Source organism: Cupressus sempervirens, chromosome 1 (assembly GCF_028749045.1).
Source record: "Cupressus sempervirens isolate cs-2001-9-10 chromosome 1, ASM2874904v1, whole genome shotgun sequence".
In the NCBI taxonomy this organism is placed as follows: Eukaryota; Viridiplantae; Streptophyta; class Pinopsida; order Cupressales; family Cupressaceae; genus Cupressus; species Cupressus sempervirens.
Window position 1 is genome coordinate 151,572,903 of NC_143118.1, and position 10,717 is coordinate 151,583,619.

Consider the following 10,717-nt stretch of genomic DNA (forward strand, 5'->3'; position numbering starts at 1 on the left):
CAGGATATGGAGTAGCAAGTTGTTCGCATTAGGGAGCATTTGGTTACTGGTCAGGACAAGCAAAAGAATAATGCAAATGCCCATAGGTTGGATTGTCATTTTTCTATTGGCGACAGGGTGTTTTTGAGAGTGTGACTGAGGAAGAACCCCATCCATTATGAGAAAGGTTCTAACTTGGCACCATGTTTTATTGAACCATTTGAGATCCTCGAGAGGATTGGTCTTGTTGCCTATCGAATAACATTGCCACCTAGACTATCACACATCCATGATGTTTTTCATATTTTTTTTTGATGCAGTATATTTCAGATGTGACCCATGTTCTTGAATGGGATGCTTTGTAGGTAGCAGACGAGCAACTTACTTTGGAGCCCACTCGTATCCTACAGCACCGGAGGTTGACCTTGCAAGGTCAGGACATCAAGCAAGTAAGGGTCCAATGAGACCCAAGTGATGAGACCTCTGTGACTTGGGAGGATGCTACACGATTGAGGGGATTGTACCCCTATCTTTTTGTTGGCTTCCAGGAGTAAGCCTATGCTAGTGGGGCAGGATGCAGTGCCTCCCATGTTAGCATCCTATACCCTTGTTGATTTTGATTCGAGAGATACTTGATACTCTTTTTATTTGTACTTGAGATGACCTGAGGGTCGAATGTTATACTTTGATTCAGTACCATAGATGTTTTATTGTTATGTTTTTCAGTTTATCATATTTGCATGTTGATGCCATTTTGAGATGACAATAGATCTATGATGATACTTGATTATTTGGTATTTGGACATATTTTCTAATTATGTTATGTAATGGATTTTATGCTATGGTTATTTACTTCATCCGTGTCTCTTTATGCTTTGTGCAAATGTGAGTGATGTAAATGGATTTTAGATATAATTGAATAAATGGTTAAATTAGTTATTTAAAGCATTTATTGCTTCGGCTATGTTATTATATGTAATTGCACTTGATCGTGTGTTTTAGTGTGCAGAAATTATGTCCTTGGCAGTGGTACATGGAGTTAGTGATTCAACTATTCATATTTTACCAATGTCATCCTTGTATGGTTGACATATCCTTATTTTAATTGTTTATATTAAAACCTTTCAATGATTATTAAATTTGAACTCATTTGCATTATGTGATTAGACTAGTGAGCGTGTTTGTGCATTTAGAGGTTCACATTGTTGTGAAAGTTGTTAAGTGATTTTTTGTGTTTTTGGGTTTTCAAGCTTAAATCTTATTGGATTTAATTTCTAGCAGCTTTGCCTTAGGTGAATTCCTGTTATGAGGAATAACCTATTTTCATTTGGGTCGATTTTGAGTCTAGCTAGTCTAACTAGCTATTTGCCTTAATCGACTATTCACTTGAAATGTGAATAAGTATTGAAAAAGGGATTTTATTATTTACTTCACTTTTTGAAAATACAAATTTGAGAGCTTTTCTGAGAATACTATTCTGGAGGATCACATTTTTGTTCATTTTGGGAGCTATGAGTGTTGGATCTTTGCGAGGTTGGTATTGTTGGATCCGACTCAGGTAGACCTTACTTTGCCATGATTTTTGTCAATTTCGACGAGCATTTTATTTTATTGTTCGGGTTTCAATTTTGGTCCCTTTTGCTGTCAAGTAGGGCTTTTCCATTTTCTTGTTTGAGTTCTATTTTAGGTTTTGTTTTTTGTAGCTATTTGTTAGGAGGTTGAGAACTAGTGTTCCCCTCCATTTTTGTTTGTTGGTTCTATCTGGTTAGTTAGGTATGAACATTTTCCCAATTTTCAGGATGGGAGTTTAGGGTTTCGCACTATTATGTTGGCCATTTTTGTAGATGGTGTTGGAACCCAAATATTATTGGATTCTTGAGGGTTTTGTGCCCAAAGACCAAATGGGTTTTAATTTCAAAGTTTTTGTTGTTTAGTGTGGAGCCTGATCAGTCCCCAAGTGGGAGATTGTTAGATTGTGGTGACTGATCAGGAAAGTACTGTACATACTTCATAAATAGTGGGGTTCAAAATTTTTTTTTTGGAAGTAGCCGACATCGACATGGTAGCCGACATATTATGGCCGACATATGGCCGACATGTTATAACCCTAAAGCGGTTTAATACTTGTATAAAAAGGGCTTAGGGTTGGGTATTTTTGATATGTGGTGATACGAAATTGGTTCTTGCGGCGGTATTGAGCTGTAAGGGATTACGGATTGTAATCAGGTTGTAATCACTGGATTGTAATAAGATCGGACTTGCTGTTTGGTGGACGTAGCCCAGGGATTGGGTGAACCACGTTAAATCTTGGTGCCTTGTGTTCATTTCTGTGTGTTCTATTATTTTTGTTATTGGTTATATTTGCATGTAGTTTTTATTTCTGTCCGTGGTTTATCCTAACAGTTTTCTGATTTTTTGGGGATTTTGCCTCATTTTGTGTACCACCTTGTTTTCTTGGGTTTTCTTAGCATGAGTTTGGTCATGGACCTGGATCATCCATTTGGATGTTAGTTGGACCTTAATTGCACTTTTTTTGTTGCATTGGGATGCATGTCGCATCCATCCTCTCGAGTTATTATTCAGTTGAATGTTATTTTTGCTTGTGTTCGCATCCAACCCTTGTGTTTTATCTTCATGATGGTGGTGCACCACACATGAGCACATGTGTGTGCATTTGTTAGGTGACTTGTGAGGCCTGACCTCCCATTGTATTTTGGTGGAGTTATGTTCATGTGGGGTTGGGTTGGAAATATGCATACCTACGTGGACTCATCATGTGATGAGCATGGGTATGTAGGGTAAGGCGGTGGAAGGGCTTCTTTCGTAACCCGTGCAGTGTCCCTAATGTGTTGTACGTGTAGAAGTTTCTAATAAGTGATAACTTAATAAATTGATAGATAATTAAAGAAGATAAGAAATTATGGTCAACCTCTCAAGGGTGGTGCTAAGGGGAATGGTTTTTTATTTCAACACGTTAGCCTCTAGAGGGTGTATCGAGGGGAATGGTTGTTTGTGTGGTACAACTTGGGTAATTCTGAGTTACCAACTGTCTACCAAAGTCCCTACATAGTTACCCATAGATTGTCAGACTATGACCTATTGTACTTGCATTATGACATGGTCTTGGATTCTTTCATCATTACTATCTACCATGAGTGATAGTCATGGTTGTGTTCTTTGGTGTGTTTGTGGTTGGATCATTATCTCCATCAGCATGGTGAGAGTGGGCCTACAGGTTCTACGTGGTTGGGAGGCATAGCTACTTATACCACTACCAGGGACCGATGTACAGAGATGGTTTATTGTCCTAGTGCGACCATTGCTAGATGTTTTCACTTGGTACTTCGAGTTTTGGAGTATGCTTTCTTGTGATTTATGCTTTCATTGGAATGTTTGTATATCATGATTAGCTAATGTTAGTTATTGATGCATTTCCTTATTATGATGGTTAGCATATGATAGATGATGTTATTTGCATTTGTAGGATTATCTTATGCTTTACTCCTAGCATGTTAGATTTTCTTATGCTTATGTTGTAGCATGTTTTAGTAGTGGCATCCTTATATGATAGTATTGATGATCTGATCGGTAGCTTGGGATGTTACATAGGGGGGATGGCTATGGCCCATGATGGTCTTATGATGCTATTATGGTTGGGAGGAACCACAAATTAGTTTGGTTGTACTATTCATTGCAATGTTATTTATGTTCTTTGCGATGTTATTTCCATTTATTGCAATGTTGTTTTAGTACATTGCGATGTTTCCTTCTGTACTTTTCTTTTCATTGCTTATTATATGGTTAGATTGTGTCCCATCTTTTAGTATTTTGTTTGAGCATTTACGCCTCAATTTGAGGTCTGGTACTCCCCATGTGGAGATTCTGAACTCTGTTTGTCTCTTTAGTTTGTCCTTAGGAGTTTTTCTTTCATTTTTTGGGTGACAATGTGTCAGCATGGGGTGATACAATAAAGTGTTGCATGCCCAAAAGAGTTATGTCTTGCATCCCTTGATTGAATCATACACTTCTTAGAGAAATGTTGTGCGATAATTTCTAGTATTGCACCCCCATTGAAGAAGTGTCGTACGATACTTGTGAAGTATTGTACACCCTTGAGAGAAGTGTCACCCAAACCTTGAAAGTGTCGCATCCCTTCTTGAGAAATGTCGCGCAATGCTGAAAAGTATCGCCCAATGTTGATTTAAAGTATCGCTTGGTAATTGTAAAAACCTGTCTGGGCAGACAATGAGCACTTTTTAGTTTAACCCAAACTTGCTACCCTCTTGGATGCTCTTCAAGCCTTTGGTGTCACAGTTTGAATTCAGAATGTTTTGATTTGAATTCAGTTCTACATCTTCTGTTGTTAGTCATTTTGGTCAGTAGTGGAGTTTGGAGATTTGTTGGTGTTGGGATGTTTGGTTAGTCTTTTATTGTGATCTTTGTGACCCTTATATGTTGTATGCCATGTGCATTCATACTTGTTTAAAAAAAAATCTTGGCTTGTATTTCATCCTTGTTCCAAGGATCTTTGGGCGGGGCATTATAGTTAGTTTATACAAAAGAGGAATTGTTTTTTTAGAAGTGGGACAAGTTTTATACCTACTCTGGCACCAATTTTGCATCAAGAAACATCAAAATACATTTCCCAAGTTAATCCTTATCCATAGATAATATCTCTGCATCAGGAAACTCAATTAGAGTCATACTTGTAAACGAAGAAGGAGCCTAGGCCAAATGATAGGTTAAGGCTTGCCCTTTTATTTATTTGTGAGATTAAAACCATTTTTCCAGTCCTGATAAGTTTATCTTAGGGAAGAGATGTTTTGAAGGATAGAATTATATCATCACATTGACTTCTGCATTAAGAAGATAATGCCAAAGTTTTTGGCATGCAAAAACTAAAGCTAGACATTGTTTCTCAATTTTTTGTATATCGTGTCTCATAATCAATCAAGTTACAACTAATGTAATAGACCAAATGTTCTTTACCATCATTTTTATGTTGAATAAGAACCATAGTCAATTTTTGCAAAGAAGCATATGTGTATAAGTAGAAAGACTTATTAGGTTGTGTAGGCTTCAAGACAAGAGGATTGTTGAAATGCTTGTTGACATTCATCATTACAAGAGAAAAAATATTTTTTCTTGAGTAAGGATGCGAATGGAATATTTCTATCAACCATGTTTGAAATGAATCACCAAATAACTTGTATCTTCCCTCGTAGGTTGCGAAGCTATGATATGTTCCTTGGTTGAGGCATATTAACAATTACTTCTATTTTTTGATTATCAACTTCAATACCACAATTGGAGATTATAACTCCTCATAATTTTTGAGTGTCAACTCCAAATGTACACTTACGAGGATTCAATCTCATATTATATCTTCTTATGTGTTCAAATACTTTTCACAAGATAACCATATGTCCATTACAATTTACTGATTTAGAAAGAATATCATCAACATGATCTTCAAGGATCTTATGCATATAGTCATTAAATATCAGAGTCATGGCATGTTGATAGGTTGCACTTGCATTCTTTAATCTAGACGGCATCGTAACCCAATGAAATATTTCCCACAGTGTTGTAAATGTTGTCTTGTATTGGTCTTCAAGGGAAGTAAAGATCTGATTATAAATCCATAAAAGATAGCAGAGCATATCCAACTATTGATCTATTATCGTGTCAATGTTAGGCAACAAAAAAGTCATCTTTTAAAGAAGCTTTATTCAAATCCCAAAAATATGTGCTCACACGAATCTTGTTTTCTTCCTTAGAGATAATAATGATGTTGGATATCCAAGGAGAATAGTCAATTTAGTGAGTGAAACTAGCATCCTGTAATTTTTCAAATTCTACTTTAACCAAAAGAGAGATACTTGGATTCATCTTTCAATTTTTTTGTTTAATAGTGTTAGCATTATGTTCAAGAACAATGTTATGCATTACAATATTAGGATCAATGCTAGGCATATCAACATAAGACCATGTAGAAATATCTTTAAACTCCTTCAATAAGTCACTCAATTTCGCCTATTCTTCAAAAATCAAGCATTGTCCAATTTTAATCAACTTTTTAGAATCTTCAGAGTCCATTGGAACATCAATGTTTCTGTTATTAGCAAATTAATTTTAATAGGATCCTTAAGAGTAAGATTTTAATCATATGTATTCTCATGAGTGATGTTGTTTCCAAAATAACCATCAATTTTTAAACAATATGGTCTTCAGTTTATATGATGAAAATGAGGAAGGTTATCATGGACTCCTAGAAAATCCATCAAAGCTTTGTCATTAGGAATGAGATCCATTTTCTTTACTTCTCAAAATGCAAAAGTTTAGGGTTAATTAGCTTAAGAGATCCACTGCAAATGTGATTAACATGCAAAGGAAATAGTGAAGGTTGTTTATAATCTTTAGGGAATCCAATATCCACAGGGACTCATATTCCTTGTTCATATTTTTTGTATCCTTTCCTATTAAATCCAAATTTATTTAGTAAGATATATCCAATTCCATAATGATTAGCCATGTTTTTAGGAATTAATGTTGCTTCATAAGTCTGTATATCATCACATTCAGGTTTTATAGCTTCCATAGTTTCTTTAGTAGAAGCGCGCACAAATGTATTTTTCAATTCACTCGTAAGTGAAGAGAATGTTTTCTTTTCAAGTTCATCTTTGTTGTTTCATGAAAGATAAATCTGATACCTTATATTCTCCAATAAATGTAGGATCAAAATCCAAAGTGCCCCAATCGTCATCAGAAGGAGAAGAGGAAGTGTTTTCAGTCTTAGTTGGTTCTTGCTTATTTCCCTTTTTCTCAACATCTTGTGTAGAAGAAGTATGAGCATATTTCTCATGCAAGTAAGGATTAGGTTCATTATCTGCATGTAGAGTATACATGATATTATTATGAATGAAATGTACCTTCTGATGAAGTTTAGAAGGAACAACATGCATAACGTGCAACCTAGGTCTTCCTAAGAGAAAGTTATAGCTCAAAGGATCAGGCATAACATGCATAGAAGTCTCAAAGATAATAGGGCCAACCTTGATGAAAAATTTTATAATTCCCAAAGTATATTTAGCAATGTTATCAAATCATGAATAGGCACACAATTAGGTTGAATAGTTGAAAGATCAATTTGTATAGCTTTTAATATGTATATTCTACAAACATTCAAGCCTGAACCATTATTGATTAAGGCATGATGTATAGTATTTCTATTAATAGACACAATGACCATAAGAGCATCATACATGTTTTTAATTTCTACAGGAGGAAGATAATCTTTAATGAAGACAATAAAAGGATGAGATGGTATAGTATACACGTAATCCAAAAAAGAAGTAATAGTATTTGGATTAGGTGATGGAACTAGAAGAGTAGATTAAACATTTTTTAAAGCCTCATGACAAGTGGGTGATGTTTGTGATAATTCCCATAGAGAAATCTTAATAGGAGTAGCACACAATTGCTCCACCAGATCATACTCCTTAAAGGAAGTATTTGGTAATCGAGGTGCTTGAGGAAGCATCAGTTGAGAAGGTGGTAAAGAAGAAAGAACAATAAGTTGAGGATTATTCTGGATTCGATAAGCATGAGCCAAAAAAATTGACTAATGAAGTAGTTCAAAGGATTCATAGGTTTTCCCTTGACAGTAAGTTCAGGACAACCCTTAACGGTAATCAAAGGCTTCTCATGATGTATAAAAGGTGCATCAATAGAACAACAAGTTGTAGAAAAAGACGACCATGCACACAATTTATCATAAAGAGTGGTCAAAGACGAATCAAAAGATTGAGAAGGTACACGATGCAATTCCACATCTAACACATTCTCCTTAGAATCCACTTAATTTATAAAACCACCATCAAGGTACTCAAAAAATAAATCATGCACTTAGTACATTTGGGAGTAACAACTCATCCGCTAGTCATTCTTCATCTCCATAGAAGAAAGAGCCACCTTTATTAGGAATAAGAAAGACAAAGAAAAGACATATACAAAATCTCCACTCTTATAGGTGTCAACTTCTCCTTAATTGAAGCCTCACAAGAAAGAATCCAAAGTAAAGCAACAAAATCCAACACAAGAAAGGAAAACAAGAAGCACAAGCCAATAAAAGGACAAATAAAGCACACTAAAACCATGTCCTAACCAAAAACAAAAAAAATCTAGACTAACCCTAAAAAATGATTAGCATTGACTAAAGCACCCAAGAGAATAGGGGAACTAAAATCACCTCAATGTCAACAAGGAATCATACAGCAACAAAGGAAAAAGGAACACACTAGTAGAATGGGAAAAAAAGAAGAAGCAAAAAAAACAAAACTTATAATAAGAATAAAAAAAGAAAGGACTAGGGAAGTCAGATAAGGACCCCACACAAGAGGGCACGAAAAAGGAATACAAAGAGAAAAAAGACCATGACATAAAGGCATAACCAAAAAAATTCAAACCCAAATTATAGGAAAAAGCAACAAAACCTTTCGAAACAGTTGAACCAAAAGAAAACATGGAGCAACCAAACCTAAGGAGGCAAAAAAAGAGAGAGCCCTCACAACACACAAATCCCCTCACCATAGATAGTCAAGAGGTGAAAGAAACCTCAACACCCCAACCAAGGAAGAGAGAAAAATAGACCTAGCTTGGGCATAGTAGCAAAAGCTAGACACAGAGAAAACAACACCAAATACACAAAAATAAATATTCTCTATTAGAGGGTCAAACCAATTGGTTTATGTAGGTATAATCAAGATTACTGGAGAGGGGTAGGGGGGAGAGGCAGGGGGAAATCAATAATCACTAGCCCAGTCAATACATCATAGTCATAAAACTTCTTCAAATAGATTACTGATTAGAACTTATTAACTTATAACTACATTATCAGTTATGAAAAACATTAAACATCCATGCAACATAAAGTAAACATTCACACAAAAATAACACCAATATTTGTCTCACATAAACCACATTAGGGTGAAAACAATAGTGTTAGATCCGTGCTCACAAATAGTTGTACTCTTATGGAATACGACCGGTTAGGAGCTTTCCTGGTTAAGGGTTACAAAAGCACTATTAAATACTACCCAGTTAAGGTATTTTCCTAGAGTCTTGTTAGTCTTATACCTTGTTAGTAGTAACCTAGTTAGAGGATTTTAGACACTCTTTTGAGAATGCTACGTTGTTAAAGGATTCATAGTAAACATGTTAGGGTCACCTTCTTAAGGGATTTCAATATCACTATTGTTAGAGAGTAACAACAAACAAATGATCTGTAGTTCATGCTAATCCTGCTATATAAGATCTAATATAGTTCCTTAACACAATAACATATCATTCCAATCCTATGTTCTGATTTGTATCCTCTGTTTTGATCACAACAAACTTCATCAATTGGTTTCTCTATCTTGCCGATATCTAGTCACAATAAACTTCTCCTTACGCTTGCAATACCCCGTTCATGGTGTTTCCTTCCTTAAGTAGATAATCTTTATCTTCAAAACCCTAAACCTAGATCCAATTATCCAAATATATTTGTCCATGCCTGCCTTCTAATTTCTTCCTTTATAAGTCACCTACCCTTGTAGAAACTTCTTGAAGAATCCTCCTTAATCATATTATCTCGATCTTTGTATCATCACCTCATTCCTTGAATTATGGAGTAGTCCATCTTCATTTTACAATTACCTCTCAAAACTTCATGAACTAATTCTTGCTTACCTATAAGCTCTCACTGTCTCCGATAAGTTATCCTTCATTCCTATAATATTTTACTCTAGTTTACCGATAAGACAATAGTTTTACTCCAATAAGTATTTTCTATTATAAATTGTCTTCCAAAAAATCAAATTACCTTCTTCTTTACTCATATCCATATCATCATTTGTATGAATAATATCCATCAGCCAATTACTGATAGACAATCAAACCATTCAAGTGTCCACAATTGTTTGAACCAATTGTTGCGCAATAAGATTCATATTGGCATAACATCTACTTCTCTTAACATTTTCCTTCTGAAAGATCAAGGTTTTCATTTGAAGGTAATTATTTCTAGGTGGTTTGCATGACATGGTTTTGGCAACAAAAGTCTTTATGTTCATGGAGTATACCTCATTTGGTAGTGCACCTTATGACCAATTCTGTCTAGGTGGGAACCATTTTTCTAGTTAGACAAATTGTTATTTTGAATTCACCCAAGAATGTAAAACTAGAGAAGCACATAGAAGCACGGGTGCACAAAATTCTATAGAGTAGCATACCTGTGACCTTATTTTGTTGAAATTCCACTCCCCTCAACACCATTTTTTGTAATGAATTGTAATGTAATGGCTTAGCGGGTTGACCTGGAGACTCCAATCTACAAATAAATGTTTGTATCATAGTTGGAATAATTTTTCTATGTCTAGTTTAAGAAATGTTGTTCATTCTACCACAAATCCTCATAATGTTTTTGAAATTTGATATTACATTTTGCTCTATTAATAAAACAAAAAAAAATTACAGAAAAAATATAAATTTCATGAGTGTTTTTTATTATTACATTTTGCTCCTAATTTTCTTTAACAATCACTCGAACATTTAAAAAACAAAAGAAAAGAGAGTACGGAAATACTAATTACTTTTTGTAAACCAAATTAGAATGCACAATTGTTGAAACCTGCTTTAACTATAGGAGCAGATGATAGTCCTACTCTGAAACAGTGATTACAGTGCATTTGCTTGG